Source organism: Nycticebus coucang, chromosome 3 (assembly GCF_027406575.1).
Source record: "Nycticebus coucang isolate mNycCou1 chromosome 3, mNycCou1.pri, whole genome shotgun sequence".
Classification (NCBI taxonomy): Eukaryota; Metazoa; Chordata; class Mammalia; order Primates; family Lorisidae; genus Nycticebus; species Nycticebus coucang.
Genome location: NC_069782.1, coordinates 100,395,854 through 100,417,547, shown reverse-complemented (window position 1 = coordinate 100,417,547; position 21,694 = coordinate 100,395,854). Strand labels below are relative to the sequence as shown.

Sequence of the window (21,694 nt, the reverse complement as noted above, 5' to 3'; positions counted from 1 at the left end):
TAGCCCTTGTGCTGGACTCTCAGTGTGTATATGTGAACAATCCTACAAGCATATTGTTCTTGGAGCACATAGATACGGGGGCGCAGGTAGAAGTGCCCTGTGGAAGGCTGACACCACAGCATCTATTTTGTAGGCCAAGTGCTATTTCCGGTACTAATAGACTTAAGTTTCTATTTCCCTGCAAATGCTAGGCCTAAGTTTCTATTTCCCTGCAAACGCCATGCCTCTTCTCGTAAATCACGTGAGCGAAACTTGGAAGCTTGCCGTTTGGAACTTATCTCCACCAAGGCCAGGTTGCTTGGATACCTGGTGACGTAAACCTCCTCCTTCACCTACCCTTATATACCCTGGAAGAACTTTGCAATAAACGAGACTTGATCAGACTCCTGTCTTGTCTCCATTCTTCGCACCCTCTGCCCCTCCCCATTCTCACCCCCTCCTCCAGGTATCCCTGTCGACTGACCTGGTGCCCAGCCAGGGACCTGGATATGAGGGAAAACGGTGAAGAAGCTACTGGAGGCAGCCGGCCAGCTCAGAGAAACATAAGGACCTGGCCACGCAGTAGCCTGCTGCGCTGGAACAAGGATCTCGGTGAGTAGTAGCAATCATGGGGCAAGAAGTCAGTCAGCATGAGTTATTTGTGGAACAGTTAAGAGATGCACTCAAGACGCGAGGAGTAAAGGTCAAAATTAAACAGCTATTTCAATTTTTTGACTTCTTAAAAGAAGTCTGTCCTTGGTTTCCTCAAGAAGGAACCATAGATGAGAAAAGATGGAAAAGAGTAGGTGATGCTTTAAATGATTTTTATCAGATATTTGGACCTGAAAAAATACCAGTCACTGCTTTCTCGTACTGGAATCTCATTAATGATATTATTAGCTATCGTAGTGTTTGTCCCGAGGTTGCGGATGTCATAAAAAAGGGAGAAGAACTGTTACATCACCACAAAGAAAAGGATATTAAATCTCAAGATCGTTCCAGGATTTTGGAGCTGCTGGAGGCACTCCTCCTAGCTGTCAGCTTAATGAACAAGAAGATCTTATCTCACTAGAGAGTGATGAGGAATCAAACAAAGAGGAATCAGGCATTCCCAGCCCTCTATAAATTACCGGAAAAAAGGACAAAAAAGGGCTAGGAAATTTATCTTAAGGGCTATTGACATTCCTGCACGCCATGCAGATAGGATCACTTGGAAAAGTGATGAGCCTGTATGGGTTGATCAATGGCCCCTCTCAAAAGAAAAATTAGAAGCTGCTCAGCAGTTAGTGCAGGAACAACTAAAAGCTGGGCATATAGAGGAAAGCAACTCCCCATGGAACACTCCAATCTTTGTCATAAAAAAGAAATCAGGGCAATGGAGACTATTACTGGATGTAAACTCCAGTATGGTCCTCATGGGGGCATTGCAACCAGGATTACCCACTCCTGTAGCCATCCCTCTTGGTTACTATAAAATTATCATTGATCTTAAAGACTGTTTTTTCACTATACCACTCCATCCATTAGATCAAAAAAGATTTGCATTCAGTCTCCCCTCTATTAACTTCAAGGAACCTATGAAAATATTCCAATGGAAAGTTTTACCACAAGGCATGGCCAACAAGCCCCACCTTATGCCAAAAATTTGTTGCTGCAGCTATTCAGGAAACTAGGCTTTGCTGGAACTCCATGTACATCATTCATTATATGGATGATATTCTTATTGCTGGACAGAATGCTCAGCAGGTTTTACTATGTTACAGTGATTTTATCATCCTCCCTCACAAACCAGGGACTTCAAATAGCCCTGGAAAAAGTTCAGTTAAAAGATCCCTACCTTTATCTCGGTTTCCACCTAACTGGACCCAGAATCACTAATACTCAAGCTACCCTTAGATTGGACAAATTAAAAACACTAAATGATTTTCAAAAGCTCTTAGGAGATATAAACTGGCTTAGACCTTACTTAAAACTAACTACAGGGGATTTAAAACCTTTATTTGCTATTTTACAAGGCGATAGCAACCCCAATTCTCCTAGAACATTAACAGAAGAAGGCCGTCAGGCTTTACTATTAGTACAACAAGCTATTCATTCACAATTTGTTACAACCATAGATTACACTCAGCCCCTGAGCTACATCATTTGTAAAACTTCTCTTACACCCAAGCAGTATTTTGGCAAACTGCCCCCATAATGTGGATCCACTCACCTGCTTCTCCCACGAAAGTTATTTAACCCTATTATCAGGCAGTCGTGGATATCATCATTATGGGAAGGGAAAATAGTAAAAAATACTTTGGTAAAGAACCAGATATCATTATACAGCCTTATTCTCAGGCACAAATTAATTGGTTATTTCAAACTACAGAACATTGGCCTTTTGCTTGTGCTTCTTATTCAGGTAAACTTGACAATCATTATCCACCCAATAAATTATTACAATTTATTAGTACACATGACTTTGTATTTCCCACAAGAACCTCCAATTCCCCATTGCCCAATGCCTTATTAGTTTTCACAGATGGCTCCTCTTCTGGTCATGCAGCTTACACCTTTAATACAGAGATTGTGCAATTTCAGGTAAAATCAAATTCTGCACAAATTGTAGAACTTCAAGCAGTTATCGCAGTTTTCTCCGCATTTCCCAATCAAGCTTTGAGTATTTATATTGATAGTGCTTATTTAGCTCATTCAGTTCCCTTATTAGAGACAGCAGTGCAAATCAAACATGTATCAGAAACTGCTACCTTTTTCTTGCAACTCCAAAATATTATACACCAAAGGACCCTCCCCTTTTTCATTGGACACCTTAGAGCTCATTCCAATTTACCTGGCCCCCTAACTGATGGTAACTGCACAGCGGACAAAGCCACTCACTTAGTCTGTACTGCCCAAACCACCACAGAGTCTGATCGGATCGCATTAGCCTCCGCTGCTCACCAATTACGTCATCTAAACGCTCACACCCTTAGACTCATGTTTCAAATTACCCAGGAACAAGCCCACCACATCGTAAAGCAATGCCCTTCTTGTGTAATTCTACTCCCTACTCCCCATCTAGGAGTAAATCCTCAGGGTCTCATACCCAATGCCATTTGGCAAATGGATGTTACTCACCTACCTGAATTTGGAAAACTCAAGTATGTTCATGTAACCATAGATACCTTCAATGGATTTATTTATGCCACTGGCCAGTCAGGGGAGGCCGGCAAACATGTCATTGCCCATGTACTAGCCACCATGACTGTACTAGGCACCCCTAAACAAATTAAAACTGATAATGGTCCAGGATACACAGAACATGCATTTAACACCTTCTGTAAACACCTCGGTATCAAACATGTCACTGGTATACCATTTAACCCACAAGGGCAGGGCATAGTAAAACGTGCCCACCTATCTCTTAAAAACACTCTAGAAAAAATAAAGAAGGGTAAATGGTACCCTGTTAAGGGGTCCCCAAGAAATCTCTTATCCCATTCATTACTCATTTTAAATTTTTTCACACTGGACCAAGACGGCCAGTCTGCAGCAGACCGCTTCTGGCACCCAGATACTAAACAGGATTTTGCCACTGCCCTATGGAAAGATCCATTAGATAATAAATGGCACGGCCCCGATCCAGTTTTAATTTGGGGTAGAGGTGCAGTATGCATATATTCACAGGAGATGGAAGCAGCATGATGGTACCTGAACGACTAGTCAAACAAGTAAATAACATCATCACCTCTAAATCCAGGGAGCAAGAGATCCCCTGAGAAGGCTTTCTTTCCTTTTCTTTGCAGGTAACTATGAGCACCTGGATATGGCTACTGCTGGGAATCTCTCTCCTGATACGAAAAAATGAAGGTGGTTTCGGTAATCCCCATGAGGCTCGGGCACTCTTACAAAAATTAACTGGTACTCCTTGCGAGTGCCGTGGTGGCACCTGGAATGGTGAGACAACCCCTCTCCTAAATGTAGATTGTGGTGATAAAATAGCGTACTTAGTAATGAGACAAAATGTTCGTGGAGCACAGGCATGAGTCTGTAGCAAAAAGGCTAAAATTATCCTCACCTTTAATAACAAGCCTGGACCATGCCCTTGTATAGAATTCCATCCATCTGTACATAATACCTGTTATGAGCAGGTTCAACTATGTACTGGTACAGATAATAATACCTATTTTACAGCAATCTTGACCAGACATTTTTCGGGGACATTTGGAGGCGAGTGGGACACAGTCCCTCAGGTCCAGGGGACCTCAAATAAATATGCCCAATCTGGCTGTCCCGATACAGTAGGAAAAACAGTTTGCTGGAATAAGACTCCACCTGTGCACGTCTCTGATGGAGGTGGACCCCAAGATCAGGTAAGACAGAATATAGTCCAAAAGCAACTGGAAAACATTGTAAACCACATGTCTCCTAAATTTAACTACCATCCAATAGCTTTACCCAAAAATAGGGATGCGAATCTAGACCCCCAAACCCTGAAAATGCTAGACATCACACATAGGTTACTTAATCAATCCAACCCTTCTTTGGCTCAAAATTGCTGGTTATGCCTTCATTTAGGACTATCTATGCCTATTTCTATCAATATTAATTCCATTGAATTATCATCTAATAACTGCATGCCCATCATGCCTTTACCAGTACAACCTGTCTTTTCTGAAGCACCCTGTATTGTCTCCCCTTATAGAGATGACAGTTATGCTATTGATATTGGCATACTGTCTTTGACCAATTGCACTGACATCATCAACATTATTTATTCCCCTTGTGTTCCCAATGATATGGTATTTGTTTGTGGCAATAACTTGGCATATACCATTCTGCCCACTAATTGGACAGGATTATGTACTATCGCCCTTTTGCTACCTGATATAGATATAGTCAATGGAAATGAATCTTTACCTATACCATCCTATGATTATATATCTGGCCGTTCTAGAAGGGCTGTCCAATTTCTCCCTCTCTTGGCCACTCTGGGAATCACTGCTGGCATGGCCACTGGTACCGCCGGTATGGGCATTGCTGTACATAAATATACTGAACTAGCTCAACTTATGGCAGAAGATATACAAGCCCTATCAGGCACAGTTAGAGATCTTCAAGATCAATTAGATTCCTTAGCTGAAGTAGTACTACAGAATAGAAGAGGTTTAGATCTTCTAACGGCTAACCAAGGAGGCATCTGCTTAGTAAAACAGGAAAAATGCTGCTTTTATGCAAATAAGTCAGGAATTGTTAGAGACAAAATAAAGAAATTACAAGATAATCTAGAGGAAAGAAGAAGAAAAACTATGGACAACCCATTTTGGAGTGGACTAAACGGCTTTCTGCCTTATCTCCTTCCATTTTTAGGGCCCCTCCTTGGCTTACTAATATTACTGTCACTAGGACCTTTTCTTTTTAACAAAGTCATGGCCTTCATAAAACAACAAATTGATGCTATTAAAATGCAGCCCCTCCAGGTTCATTATCACAGACTTGCTGTGGAAGATGAACGCATAACCATAACTACTTAGGGGACTGGCTAGTCAAGGACGGGTAACGAGGACCTTCATCTCAGACTTTGCTTATCCTACCAACCTAAGACAGGAGCCCAGTCAGATAGCTACCGTGTATCCCATGACGGGTAAGGAGGATCAGCTGAGATGGTAAGGCGGTCCCAACCTAAGACGGTCACCCCGCCCTCTCGGTCGAGAGCTGGCAAACTTTAAAAGTAAAATGTACATTTAAAAATATTATAAAAAAGGGGGACCTGTGGAAGGCTGACACCACAGCATCTATTTTGTAGGCCAAGTGCTATTTCCGGTACTAACAGACTTAAGTTTCTATTTCCCTGCAAATGCTAGGCCTAAGTTTCTATTTCCCTGCAAACGCCATGCCTCTTCTCGTAAATCACGTGAGCGAAACTTGGAAGCTTGCCATTTGGAACTTATCTCCACCAAGGCCAGGTTGCTTGGATACCTGGTGACGTAAACCTCCTCCTTCACCTACCCTTATATACCCTGGAAGAATTTTGCAATAAACGAGACTTGATCAGACTCCTGTCTTGTCTCCATTCTTCATGCCCCTTGCCCCTTCCCATTCTCACCCCCTCCTCCAGGGGCTGTCGACTGTCGACTGACCCATGGGCCAGGTCAGGGCCCAAACACAAACAATAAACGAGGTAAACAAATGTACAAGGCAATTTCAGATAATAATAATTGTTATGAAGAAAACACAAAAGTAAAATGTCACAAAGATTGACTTGAGTGGTAAATGCTGCTTTAACTTAAGTGGTCGGAAAAGGTATTTCCACAGAGATGATGATTTGCAGTAAATTAAAATATATCGCATCACAGAGAGAAGAGAGCTCTACCTTAGTCAAATGACAAAGGCTAACATCAAAGGTGATGTCACACGGTATCACCTATACCTTCTGTGCTACTTCTGTGCTTCTCTCCAGAAATCCACAACCCCAGAGAATCATGAGAAAAACAACAAACAAAACCAGACAGGAGAACATCTGACATGATAACTGGGTCATATTCTTCAGGATCATTAAGGTCACGAAAAACAAAACAATTGATGAATAAACTATCACAGAGAAGAGGAGACAGAAGAGACATAACCAAGTGCAATGTGGTTCCCCAAACTAGATCCTGGAACAGGAAAATATATCCCCGAAAAACTGGTGAAATCCAAATAGTTAATATTAATAGTTAACAGTTAATAGTTAATTTCAATGTTCATTTTATTGTGTGTCAAATGTTAACATATAGTATTAATGATAGAGAAAAGGTAGATGGGAACTCTGTACCATCTTTGAAGCTTTTCTTTAAATCTAAAATTATTCCCCAATAAAAATTTTATTTTTTTAAAAAAAAAAGCTAACTCAAAGAACATTTACAATAGTTGATGTAATTCATAATCTTCATAAAAACTCATGATAGATATCATTATACCCATTTTTAAAATGAGAAAACTGGGGTTTCAATGGGCCAAGTTCCTTAGCCAAGTGGCAGAGCTAGATGTTGGTGATTTTTTGTACTGTAACCCAAGTCAGCATGACTCTCTAATCCTGATTCTAACAACTATGTAATACTTTTTCCTACATACAAAGGATTTCCTTATTTTCTATACAAGAAAGAGGACTTGTATTTGTATAAAATCATGTAGTTTATAGTTTCTATATATGAAATAGTACCTTATTGATCATCACAACACCTTTTAAGGGAATAAGGCTGGTATTATCAACCCCACTTTAACTAAATAGGAATTTAGTGTAAAGAGATTAAGAGATTGGTAAGAGAGCTGAGGTATAAACCCAAGTCTTCTTACTACAAACCCTATGCTTTTCTCATGAGACTCTGTTATCTCAGTATAATGTTGCCTGAGGTTAATAAACAGCTTGTGCTCCTGTATTTTTAGTTCCTTCCCATCTGAAAATAAAGGCTGTCTGCTACTTCATACAGGCTTTGGGGGGAATTAACTTCTTTACAAAATGTAGGGAGGACAGAATTGTCAACCCATCGTTCACACTCACTAATTACCAAAGAAAGGATGCTCTTTGGTTTCCCTAGCTTGCTACAACCCCCTCCCCCCACCTTATATTTCCAATTTGGGTTCCAGTTTCAGCTTTGTCATTAGCACCATGAGCTGGGTAAGTCATCTGCTCTTTCAGGAAAAATGGGTTAATGATACGACTGCCAACCCTCTTATAAAATTGAGTACATAGCACAACAGAAATGGAATCTATGTGGAAAACAGAAAAAAATCACAGAAAGAATGTGGAACTATTTGAGTCCTTAAATTTGTCAAAGTTGGTGTGCTATTTTTGTATACCAGAAATAGTGATTTTCACATTCCTCACAGTGTCAGAGCTCTACGTTCATTAGTATAACTTAGAGGACAGGTTGTAGAGGTTAGGAAAGGGAAATTGAGAAGGCAAGACCAATTCACCCAAAGGACAACCCACATGATGAATTTAATGCAGTAAATAGGCACATAGATAAATGGTGAAAACACCAAAACAAAAGGTTGTTACAGGTGTCTGTGGTTGTTCTACACTGTTTTAATTGATGATATCATGGATTCAAAAGTCCATAGGTTATCTACACATATTTACCCTAAAATTTTAAAACAGGTTAAAATAGAAATTAAATGGTAAGGTTAATTAGGGATTTCTTTGGCTAAAGAAGCATAAAGAGTTCAGCTCTTCAAAAACTGATTCTTATTTAATATTGTTTTTTAAATGCTCCTGAAGAAAGAACTCACATGAGATTTCCAAGTTAAGAAGACATTAAATGTTTCCAGCTGATGAAGAAACACACAGATGGGATTAAAAAAGACCTTACAAGTCTGTGCAAGTGGGTAGAGAAGTAACATATGAGTTTTAACCCTGGCAAGAAAACAAAATGTATTTAGGGATTTTAAAGATCACACAATATAAAAAAAAGAGGGCTCTAAGCTATCAGTTAATTAATTCAACTATTCATTCAACAAATATTATTGAGCCTCTGCTACAGATCAGAGCCTCTGCAGTTTGTAAAATGATGGAAACCAAAGAGCTCATAGATCAGAAGAGGAGGCAAATAAACAAATGTATATGGGAAGTAAAATAGTTACAGCACAGAGAAAAGTCCTTCACTTGAGAGGATTAAAGAAAATTCATCACAGAAGGTGATTTTTTTCGGCTTTGTTGAGATATAACTGACAAATAAAACTTATGTATATTCAAGGTGCTTTGATATATGTATACATTGCGAAATGATTGCTACAAGCAAAGTAATCAATACGTATACCACAACATAACAATGTGTTGTGTTGCATGTGTGTGTGTGTGCATGTGTGTGTTGTGAGGACATTTAAGATCCACTTCCAGCAAATTTCAAGTAAACAACATAGTATTATTAATTATTGTCATAATGCTGTACAACATATCCCCCAAACTCATTCATTTTATAATTGAGAGTTTCTTCCCTTTGACCAATATATCACCATTTCCTCATCACTCCAGAGTCTGGCAACCACCTCAAAAGCCTCCAGTTCTACAAGTTTTATTTTTCTCAGATTTCACATATGAATGAGACTGCACAAGGCATGCTTCTCGGTGGCTAGCTTACTTCACGTAACATGATGTTCCCAGGTTCATCCAAGTAATCACAAGCAGAGGAAGTGAATCCTAAACAGTAGATAGCAAGTATTCCTGTGAACAATGCAGAACAAAATCAGCAAAAATAAATTAATTAATAAAAAACAGAAAACAGCTTGTGCAAATACCCACAGCATGCCAAGAGAAGGAGTGTGCAGGCCACTGCAAGTGGTAATACAAATCCCCGGAACCTGAGCAGAAATGGGGATGAACCCAGCAGGAAAGGTAGACCAGAGACTTCCCACACGCCAGGCTAAAAACTCTGAATGCAGTAAGTTCAGCTGTGTATGTTTTAAAGATTACTTTGATAACACCCATTTGAATAGATTAGAGAGACTAAAATTAGTCAAGAAGTCCAGGTAATGATCCATGTCCAGGCAAGAGACAATGGGTCCCTTCACACTATTGCCAGGCAACAATAGGAAGGATCCAGGGAATATTTAAGAAGTAAAAATGGTAAGACTTTTGTATTTTTAGGTGGGAGGGAAGAGGAGAAGGTGTTTATAAATGTCTAAAGAACTGTTTCAGCAATTGTGTCCATACCAATGTTCTTAACCAGAATGGGAATTCAGAAAAAGAAATGTGTTAACACAAAGGTGAAATACTTTCTGTCATTTGTCAAATGAAAGATGCCAGCACAAGATCCAGTGAAAATACACTTTATTTGTGTATTTAGTGTATTCTTCTGTATTCTAGTGAATACACTAGAATTCAGAGGATAGTATGGGCCAGAAATAGAGATATGTAAATTACCAGGTCATAGTTGAGAGCGAAAGCCAGGTGTGTGTGTGAAGCTTCCATAGACTTAACCCAGGATGAATGTTACAAGAAGAACCTGGAGTCATCATAAATTATTTCTTGACAATATCAACTCAGTGACTTCATATGCTAACCCCAAAGGCAAAATATACACTTAAATCACAAAGAAGGACATCAGAAAATACAAAACTTTTTAATTACAATTCTTTTACAACCAAAACATAACACACACATACAGTTGCACTCTTACACACCCATACCCCACACAGTTAGAACCTGAATCATTGTAGATAATCGTGGTCATCATACCTTAAGAAAAGATATCAAAAGAAGGTTCTTTGAAATTTAGCAATTGTAAAAGAGAGAATAACTTCTGTTATCGGGTACACTTAAAAATATGAGGTCTATTCACCTTGAAGCACGGAACTTTACCTTGAGAGCACAATGAAAAATCTAGAACTCATGAATGAACTTGCCAACTTGTTAATGGACCTCTATACTAAATCTAGAAATACTAGATCATAGAATTAACTTTACAAATTTGAGGAAAATAAATTAAAATATTTGTTCGCACTGCTGTCTTCACAGCCTCATTATAATTCCCTTGAATTCAAACACTATAGCTTACTTGATTACTATCCTATTACCTAATAATATATGGCACATGTTAGGAGTTTAATATATTTTTGTTAAAGAAACAAAAAGACAAGCTAATAATAGATATGCCAGAAGAAGTACCTCAACAAAGAATAGAAACTTCAAATATGATTATTCCAAGAAATCAAATTTGTAAGAAATACACTTTAATCCCAAGAGCATAGACAAATTTATAACAATTCCAAAGAAAGCTAAAGAGCAAAACATTAAATGTTAGCTAAGCCACTGGTACAACTACTTTGGAAAACTATTTGATAGTATCTACTAAAACTGAAGATATGGATATCGCATTATCCAGCTATTCTACTCCTAGGAGAGGATACATACCTGTGTTTATATGTGGTAAAGTCATCAAAAGACATATCCAGAAATATTCACAGCAGCACTATCTATAATAGGCCCACATTGGAAACAACCCAAAGTAATGAAAATGAACAAAGTCTAGATACATGCAACTCCATGAAATATGGAATGAAAAATTCCAGACACAAAAATGTTCACCTTGTTTGATTTCATTTATATAAAGGTCAAACTCAAGTCAAACTGTCTGTGGTGTTAGAAATCAGAATAGTTGTTATTTTCGAGGGATGATTAGAGACTGGCAAGGGGTAAAATTTTTTTTTGAATTCTGGTAATTTTCTGTTTCTTGTTCTGAATGCTGGTTACATGGATGTGTTTCATTTAGAAAAACTGATTGAATTATACACTTCTGAGATATGTACTTTTCCAAATGTATGCTATACTTTAATTTTTTTTAAGTTTATGTAAAATCAAAGAAAACAAAATGTGAGTAAAGGCAAGAAAATATCCATGGCATGTGACTTTTCATGGCAAAGGACAGTGGTACAAGATATGGTCCTGTCATGGTACCATTATTTTCCATGTTATTAAAGAAAGGATGAGAAAATAATTGGATATGCAGTCCATCTGCAAGAATCTTCTATCCACTTCGAAAGTATTTTTTAGGAAAAAAAAGCAAAGGAAAAATTCTAAATGGTTGAAAACTAAAAACAAGAAAAGAAAGCTCCCATAGCCTGGCCACCAGAAAAAGCAAAGCTAAACGATTTTCACAGCAATTGATTCCATATGCTCTTGGAGAAACCTGCATTTCAGAGAATCAGAGAAAACTTCCTAACAACCCTGCCCACGTGGAATAGCTAAGCAGATATTCTGCTCAACAAAGCAGAAGCACATGCAAATTATTGAATTCTCTTCTAGGTGTTTAAGTGAAATTTCTAAAGCTGATAAAACCATTCCTGGTAGAGGAAAGAAAGGGAGCTTATAAAGAGCAGTTTTGGTTTTTAAGAGTAAGATATGCGGCAGAAAAGCCCAAATATATTTTGCCATTTGGATTCCATTCTTGCTTGGCATCTATCCCTAGTGGTCCCTCTGCCAAGATGGTGCATGTTAACTGCTTCATTGGTCACTGGGCAGCTTCATGTTCTATCAACAAACAAAATAGTAAAAACATTTGCTAATTTAAATGTTTGTCCAAATATAAATTAGGAAATGGAATGCTCATCCTCAACTGAGCTGAGGGACATAAGACGATGAAACAAAAGCAGGCTTCAAGTAAAAAAATAAGTTTTGAGAAAAAAATAGAGACTTATTTAAAAAATGCAAGATTTTACAATCAAAACACTACTAAGTAGCACAGAGAAGACTTCACGGCTTTTCTATCCTAATGTCTCATTTTCAATTTCATATGAATAGTACAAATTCAATAAAAAGGAAAATAAAAGAATTCTTCAAGTTCAAATATGAAACTAAGAATAGTATTATGTTCTCTGCCACGGTGTGCATTTTGGGCCATGAATGCATACCTTGGGTAACTGAAATAGACCAAGGCAAATGTTAACAACTCCAAAGAAACCTCCAAGAAAAGTATTATTACTTAACTCTAATGTAGACTACTGTATCAGTCAAGAAAACAGGTATATGTGTGTGTACACATATACAATATGTGTGTGTGTGTAAAGAGAGAAAGAGAACTATGGGAGTGATCCACAATGCACCATTCATTTTCTATCTACTTTAAGCAAATACAACATGTATTGTATTAGTCTATTGTTTGTCTAGAATTTATATCTCAAAAATAAATTCTATCTGAAGCCATCTGCCATATGATTAAGTAAAAGGAGGGCGGCGCCTGTGGCTCAGTGAGTAGGGCGCCGGCCCCATATACCAAGGGTGGCGGGTTCAAACCCGGCCCCGGCTAAACTGCAATCAAAAAATAGCTGGGCGTTGTGGTGGGTGCCTGTAGTCCCAGCTACTCGGGAGGCTGAGGCAGGAGAATTGCCTAAGCCCAGGAGTTGGAGGTTGCTGTGAGCTGTGTGAGGCCACGGCACTCTACCGAGGGCAATAAAGTGAAACTCTGTCTCTACAAAAAAAAAAAAAAAAAAGAAGAAGTAAAAGGAATAAACAGAAAAATAATGAACTACTTTCGCAAGCACCAGTTACCATATTTCATGCTTCCCTTCCAATTTGTGTGTGTTTCATCATTTAATCTAACAAGAAGTTTCAAATATCCAAAAATTTCCCTCTAGTGCATACATTAATAACTCTAAGAAGAAAACTAAATTTTAAAACCTAGTCACAGATCAATAAATTTTGTTATCCTTATCATTCCTTCCTATTTAGCTTCCATGATTTACTTGTAAGAAACAGACCTTTCATTTTCTGAATACTCTGGTGCATCTCAGAGAACAAACAGAGAGACCCTATTTTAGTTTAAAATAGGATGCAAGCCCAGGGATGAGGATGCAACTTTCTAGCTAATAATTCCTTACATTTGTGTCCTAGTTTATTTTGTTGAACACATTTCCAGTCATTCTTTCACAAAGAATCCTATGAGGAAATAGAAAAAGTGTTATTATCCCTAGTTGTCAAAAAAATAAATGAACATTCACCCGAAGGTGCACACAGATTAATAGAAAGCGGTGATGGTGATTGTGTTTAAGAAAGCCAGCATTTACTGAGCAACTACATTTATTCCCATACTCAAATACTCTCTAACCACTTTCTCATTTAATGAGCCTACTATGAATGGGGTCCAAGACTGGCTCCTGTCTCAACAGTCTTTCCACTCAACATTATTTCTGTTTGTTGTCAGTAGCCTCATCATCTGTTCCCAAAGTCTATAAAAATAATTCCCTTTAACTCTGCCTTTCTTTGATGATCAAACAGGGAATATATATTTCAGGCACATCTTCCTGAAAAAAAATTGCCATAATAAATACAACTCAGATTAGGAACACATTCTGTAATTCAGTTTCAGAACAAAACCCAAGCCAGAACTGCAAGACTGAAAATTAAAATGTGGTCCATAGAGCTGTTTAGAGTGCTCAAAAATATACATTGAGATACTTGGAAGAAGAATGAAATTAATAAGTACCATCTTGAATATTTCAACCTACCTTTGATAAAGGAAAAATTCTAAATATGGCATCTTAGTAATGATATCATTACTGGCCTCTTTTCCCAGAGAAAAGAATTGTTTTGCTTTTTAGTTTAATTCAGCAAGATGGAAACATCTGCTATAAGGTGTGATTTTAAAGCTAAGACTATAAACTCAGATGTTTATTCTAAGCAGGAAGCATGGAGAAGCCAGATGAAGTCAATAAGGAGTGGTGAGGCCCCAGGACAGTACAGAGTGTTGGTCCCCATTTAAAAAACATTCAAATCCAATTGGCCAAACCAAAAGAATCCCTCATCTCTGCTGTAAAGTACTTGCACAGATGTTTGTATGAACCTTATTAATGCAGCCTACATGCTTTATATTCATGCAACATGTGCACCTGACCTTGGAAGACATTGGAAAGTAGATAATGCAAGTCCCTGGGTCTGATGAGCCTACAACAAGTAAGCCAAGAGCAGTGAATGTTGAGCAGCTCCAAGGCAAGAAGTCTGCCTCATTATGATGGAGATCACATGAGCTCTGAGGTTAGAATCCCTGTGCAAAAAACACTGCAATAGCAAATAGCAAGAGACTTCAAGTAGAATAGTTAACCTTACCTCAGCAACCAAATGGGAGTAATAATTTCTACCATTTAGGGTATTAATAAGGTTAGATGACTTAATGCAAAACACTTTCCAACATTTTCTTAATTAACCTATACAACAAACTACCAGCTAGCTACATTCCCTCCTTAAAATGTTGCTTCCCTGTTTTCGTAAATGCTAAATTTAAATTGGAAGGTATGGCTGGACGTGGTGGATCACTCCTGTAATTCCAGCACTCGGGGAGGCCAAGGTGGGTGGGTTGGCCTGATCGCAGGAGTTCAAGACCCTCCTGTCCTATATATTACTGGGCATGAGACATGAATACAACCTTCTCTAAAGACAGACGAATGGCTAACAAACATAGGAAAAAATGCTCATCGTCCCTAATCATCAGAGAAATGCAAATCAAAACCACCCTGACATATCACCTAACACCAGTAAGAATAGCCCACATCACAAAGTCCCTAAGCTGCAGATGTTGACATGGATGTGGAGAGAGGGAACACTTTTACACTGCTGGTGGGACTGCAAACTACTACAACCGTTTTGGAAGAAAGAATGGAGAACCCTCAAAGAACTCAAACTAGACCTCCCATTTGATCCTGCAATCCCATTACTGGGCATCTACCCAGAAGAAAAATAAATCATTTTATCATAAGAACATTTGCACTAGACTATTTATCACAGGAAATTTACAATTGCCAAAATGTGGAAACAATCTAAATACCCACCAACCCAGGAATGGATTAACAAGCTGTGGTCTATGTATACCATGGAATAATATTCAGCCATTAAAAGAGATGGAGACTTTACATCTTTTGTATTAACGTGGATGCAGGTGGAACATGTTCTTCTTAGGAAAGCATCACAAGAATGGAGAAGCAAAAATCCAATGGACTCAATTCTAATAGAAAGGCAGTAGATAAGCTAATACATGGTGGGGGTAAGGGAATGAGGGAGCGGGAAGAGGGGAGGAGGGAGAGGGTTAGGGGTCACAGTGTACAGCACACCTCTTGGGGGCAGGACACAATTATAAGAGGGACTTTACCTAACAAATGCCATCAGTGTAACCTAATTCTTTTACCTCAATGAATCCCAAACAGAGAGAAAGAAAGAAAGAAAGGAGGGAGGGAGGGACGGAGGGAAGGAAGGAAGGAAAGAAAGAGACCAGCCTGAGCAAGAGCAAGACCCTCTCTCCAAAATAGCCAGGTGTTGTGGCGGGTGCCTGGAGTCCCAGCTGCTTGAGAGGCTGAGGCAAGAGAATTGCTTGAGCCCAAGAGTTTGTGGTTGCTGTGAGCTATGACAATACCACACTCTAGTGAAGTTGACAAAGTGAGACTCTGCCTCAAAATAAATAAATAAAAATGAAAGAACTGAAGGTATTTACCTCTCTTCTAAGCTCCAGATGCATAAACACGTCTAAAATTGAATCTGCTATTTTTCTTACACTCCCACCCAACTATGTTTTCCTCCAATATTCTTGGACTGAATGGCCCTCGTACCTAGCTGCTCATCAAGAAGCTTAAGCAGTATTTTTGACTTTCCATCTCCTCATTCCCACCTTTATGTAAGACTGGTTACTCTACTCAGTAAATATTTCTGACCTTGTTCTTGTCCTCACCAGTGGCAATAGTCTAGAGGAAAAACAATTAGGGATGAAACTAAAGGAGTGCATGTAAACACAGAGAAGAGAAGAGACTAGAGAAATAATGAGGCAGAATTCATTGACTAATAAAATCACATCCTTCGTATTAACCTGGCTGGAAGTGGAAGACATTATTCTTAGTAAAGCATCACAAGAATGGAGAAGCGTGAATCCTATGTACTCAATTTTGACATGAGGACAATTAATGACAATTAAGGTCACAGTGGGGGTGGGGAAAGGAAAAGCAGAGAGAGAGAAGGAGGGAGGGGGTGGGGCCTTGGTGTGTGCCACACTTCTCGGGGCAAGACATGATTGCAAGAGGGACTTTACCTAACAAACGCAATCAGTGTAACCTGGCTTATTGTACCCTCAATGAATCCCCAACAATACAAAAAAAAAAAAAAAAATCTTTTCTCTGAGGAGACGCTTTACCATCAGAGGAGACTCTTTCAAATTCCAATCTGATCACTGCTCTTCAACTTAAAATCTTCTAGTAACAGTTAATCGACACATCACAAAGCTCCTATTATTATATATAATCGTGACCTGACTCAAGCTTCTCTCTCTTGCCTTACTTTCTACCACTTCCCTCACGTTCATCCTTTTCTCCAGCCACATAGAATCACATGAGGTTCCTTCTCCAGATGCCTTTGCACGAGTAATGTTCCTGTCTCACTTTGCACCTCCTGGTAAACGTCCATTTATCCTGAACCTCCTGGATTCTCACGTTTCATCACACACATATTTCACCATGGGTTCCCTTGACACCGCACTAACCCAGTACATGTCAAACCATTACCTTTTGCTGTAGTTACTTGTTGACACATTGGTGTCTATCAGCAAATTACGTGTTCCTATTGAGGCACATTCTTTCATCCTCTGTGCCTTGAATAGAAACTAGCACAGAGCAACCAGTGACTTAATAACACCTCTTACCACATTGAGGGTCACTTCCATAAAATAATTTACTTTTCTATAAAATAAAAGTGTTAATTTTGGAAAAAGGAAACCACAACTGCAAAAAATTAAGAATGGAAATATTCTTGTTGAATTGTTCCCAATTATGCTAACTATATTTCTTGAGAACTATTCTTAAAAGTGTTCTCTTTTAAAAAAAATGATGTCAGTTTTTAGAACTTATATGAAAGTATGTCATCAGAGGTTACTACTGTTAGTCTCAGGCTGTTCTAAAAAGCACCTGATTTCTAACATATTCCTCAGTAGAAAACAAGACCATAAGAAGAATATAGGTAAAGATATCACACATTTGATATGCCCCTACATTAGATGCTCCTACTGTTGGCTGCTCTTCCAGATCCATAACTGGCTCACTCCATCACTTTGTTTAAGTCTTTCATCAAAAATCAACTTTTCAGTGGTATCTCTTCTGGTCACCCCATCTAAAAGTTCAACCAACAATTCCAACCTCAGTATGCCATATCCCTTTTCCTAGCTTTATTTTCTTCTTACTATGGATTTATCACCAATATATGATATAGTTATTTATCAGGGTTTTTTTCTGTCTTTTCCAGTGGAATGCAAGCTCCATGAAGGTACATAAGATGTGCCAGATAAATATTTATTCACTTCATAAATAAATGAACAGCAACCCATGAAGGGGCACGGTCCCCACTGCACCCCAGAACAGTTACTCAGTCTCATATGTGCTCCTTGAGGTACGAGGCCCTGAGAAGGCAAAATTCTATTCTCAGTAGAAGTGAGACTCGGGGGTTAATTCCTCCCTGCTTGCTAAAATGGCCTTGCTAATCACAGCAGGTGATTACGCCTTGAGAAAGGAATCCCAGAGGGCACCAGCCAAGTCACAGCTGAAAACTAAGCACCTGCCTGGGGCTGGGCTGTTACACTGCATTCCCTAACTTCAAGTTACACAAAAAGTTTCATTTAATCTTTGAGAGAAATGGGCAAACAGAACAGACAGCCTAGCATCCTTGAGGTTTATCTTTAAGTAAAACGTCCCAGAATTAGAAATGATGTGAATGTGCTTTGTAACATTTATGCTGAGGAGGAATTTGTATGGCAGTTTTCAATTATTCCATTTGTTCTTTACTTTTGGTTATTTTTATCTGATGAATTTGGATGTATAAGAAAGTGAATAAAGATGGGCCATGCTGAAGGCCTAAGGGAGCCTCAGTCTTCCCTTTTCAAATCATTCCGACTGTGGTGTTTACCTCCCTGTTGCTGACTAGGCTAAGTGGACAGTAACAAACCCAAATTAAGTCTTTTCAAATTGCAATCAACTTGAACCATCGTACTGATCACACATACAAAAAATTATCCTATAATAAGGGGGAAAAATACCAGAGGATTATTTAGCTATACCAGAGAAGACAGATAAAGGGCACCAAAATAGTACAAACTTCCTGCTCCCTCTTACCTCTCATTCTAGAGACAAGTCTTAGAATAAATTCACTTGCATATCTTAGCATTTGGTTGTGTGTTTCATTTAGGTCATTTTTCAGGCTTGCCAGAATTCATACAGAAGGTTTCTGAACCCAAAACATAATGTCTATGGTTGAAAGGTTAATTCTGTATACCTGCCAATTAAAAGACAAGTTGTATTTAAAATCCTGATTTTTTAATGAACAAAGATTTTTGCCTTATTCAAGAATTTTATGCAGAACATGAATCATCTATAAACAAAGGATTCATTGCTTAGGTTTTTGCCAACTTAAATACACATGTCTCTAGGAATGGCTTCAATCTACCCGGGTACACAAAATAAATTAGCATTCTTGTACTCTAGAGAGAAGCATGTGTTTAACACCAAATGGAATCAGCAGATGACTAAAACTCTTTTTCCCCTCTCTCTTGCTTGTATCATAAATGTAACAGATGCAAGATACTGGAATGTGGACAACCTCAGAAGGTTGGTGTTTGCCTCTAATGTAGAAATAAACCATTCAAAAATTCATTTTATATCACATACCAGAGTTAGCAATAACCCTTTGGTTTCTTTATTGTCATCAAGATGACTTTATGACTAAGCATTTCACAGAAGCTCTCATAGTTAAGCACAAGCCTACCTTTGATGTTAAACATCACTGAATATCTTATAAATTTGCAGCAATAATTATTCAAGCCCAAGAAAAATTATTGCCATATAAATGATTCAGAGTTACTACAGTGCACACTAAATGTCAAGCATTACCCAAATTCATAGGCCACTTAATGATATGAGACACAGATCTGTAAAAGATAAGATAATGGACTACAACTATTTGTATATTAAACAGAGGGAAAACTTTCTAGGAAGACCAAGCACTCTTTAATCTCATCTCTTTTAAAAGCATGGTGCCCCAGGACCATGACAGTACCTTGCCATTTTTTCAGTTGTCTAGCTATGTACCTCTAGATTCTCCAGTTAATACTATCTCAATGTGAGTTGTACTTTCATTCCCACTGCTATTCACTGTTTGGATGTGTACAGAACACATTCACAGAGAGAGTCAATTTCAGTAAAAGGAAAAAATCTTCAACCATAGTTAAGATTTTACTTAGTAGTGAAAGACCAAATGCTTTTCTCCTTAAGATAAGTATTTCCCCATTCACTGCTTTTATTCAGCATTCTACTAGAAATTCTAGTAAAAATAACTTAAGAAAGAGAAGTGATTAATTAAAGTAATTTCCACCCGTATTGGAAAGGAAGAAGTAAAACTATATCTCTTTTGCAGATGTCATAACCTTAAGCACCTGTGGCTCAAAGGAGTAGGGTGCCGGCCCCATATGCCAGAGGTGGTGGGTTCAAACCCAGCCCCGGCCAAAAACTACAAAAAAAAAAAAAGAAAGAAAGAAAGATAATTCTATGGAATGCACCTCTCCCCTCAAAGTGGAGCTAATAAACAATAATGACAAGGTTGCAGGATGCAAGATCAATATGCAAAAATCAATTGTATATTTAGGCACTTACAGTGAACAATCTCAAACAAATTAAGAAAATAATTCCACTTAAAAAGCATCGAAAAATAAAATGCTTAGTCATAAACTTAACAAAAGAAGTGCAAGACAAGGACACTGAAACCTACAAAACCTTATTGAAAAAAATTAGATAAGACAAAAAAATGACATTCCACATATGGATTGGCAGACTTAATACTTTTAGATGGCAATATTCCCCAAATTAAACCATAAATTTAATGCAATTGCAACCAAAATTCCAGCTGTGTCTTTTCAAAAGTTGACAAGATGATCTAATGAAAATGCAAGGGACCCAGAGTAGCCAAAATAATCTTGAAGAAAGAACAAAGGACTTCTCTTGATTTTATTTTTATACTCTGCGCACTTGTATCAAAACATCCCATGTGTCTCTTACATATATACAACTATTATATATCCATAATAATTAAAAATAAAAAACTTTTAAAGCGAACCTTCCAGTGTCAAAATTTACTACAAAACTACAAGACAGTGTGTTATAGGCATAAAGACAGACATATAGATCATTGGAATAGAATTTAGAGTTCAAAAACAAACTTTTAAATTTATGGTCAATTTATTATTTTTTTCCTACTTTCCATCCAGGCTTTATTAACATAGTTTGTAGACAGTTCTTTTGTGCTCTTATGATATATTCAATTCACATTGATATCTTTTGAACAGGGCCAGCAAATCCTACCAGACAAAAGTGATATGCATTGATCCCAGATAAACCACAACAGTCCTGCAAAGAGTTTGAGAAAGCACTTTGGGCAGTCAAGCTGGGGAAGGGAAGTGCGCTGGCTGTACTGTGCTAAGTATCCTTTATGGCTCTCTTTGGTTGATTTCCTCTAATAAGGGTCCAAATAAAACTTCCCTTTCCTATTCAGTATATACCAGTCTTCGGTGTTTAACCTAATGAACTGAGGAAAGGAGGCGGCCAGCAAAAGGTACCCTTTAAAATGTGTGGTTAATGCCTACATAGATCCTCTTCACTCACAGATAGTGGATTCATCTTGTAAAACAAAAATATGAGGTAGTAGGGAAGAGAACTTCTACTATTATACGGAAGATCTCAAGAATAGATTCAGACATGATTAGAAGGACCACGTAACTCTGCTGCCTCGCAGTGTCCTTTTTTTTTTTTTTTTAGCACTGACAACTCCTGGGTGTCTGATAAGTTTAGCAGCACTCCCAGAGAAGCCGTCTGGCCAGAGTGCAATGAGGAGGGTGGGGAAAGGTGGAGATGAGCCCCAAGGAGACACAGGCACCTTCCCCCCTTCTCTCCCTGAGATAGGCTAGAACTGCATGGGTAAAAGGTCCATAGCTTAGCAGAGAAGGGAGAAAAGAGGGAAGACCAGAACAAGCTTCTCTTCATCCCCAAACCTGGGCAGAATCAAGATCCTAAATATTTCCTAATTTTTCCAGATGATTTATATGAGTGTCTCTCCCAGTTTACCAGCAACTTCTCCCTGAAGAGGGCCTCAGAATCTGGTCTCAGACAGGGGTTAAGGAATAGGCAGATAGAAATCTTTGAGTTTTGCTCCCTTTTTTCATTTTTATCCCCTGGAGTCCAGTAAACAAACCAG

General features: G+C 38.4%; 1 protein-coding gene across 1 annotated transcript in view; it reads right to left on the bottom strand.

Moving 5' to 3' along the window:
- Window positions 1-21,694, bottom strand: part of CTNNA3 (catenin alpha 3) — a 1,739,301-nt gene that overhangs the window by 1,311,609 nt on the left and 405,998 nt on the right. The gene's annotated exons all lie outside the window — the stretch shown is intronic.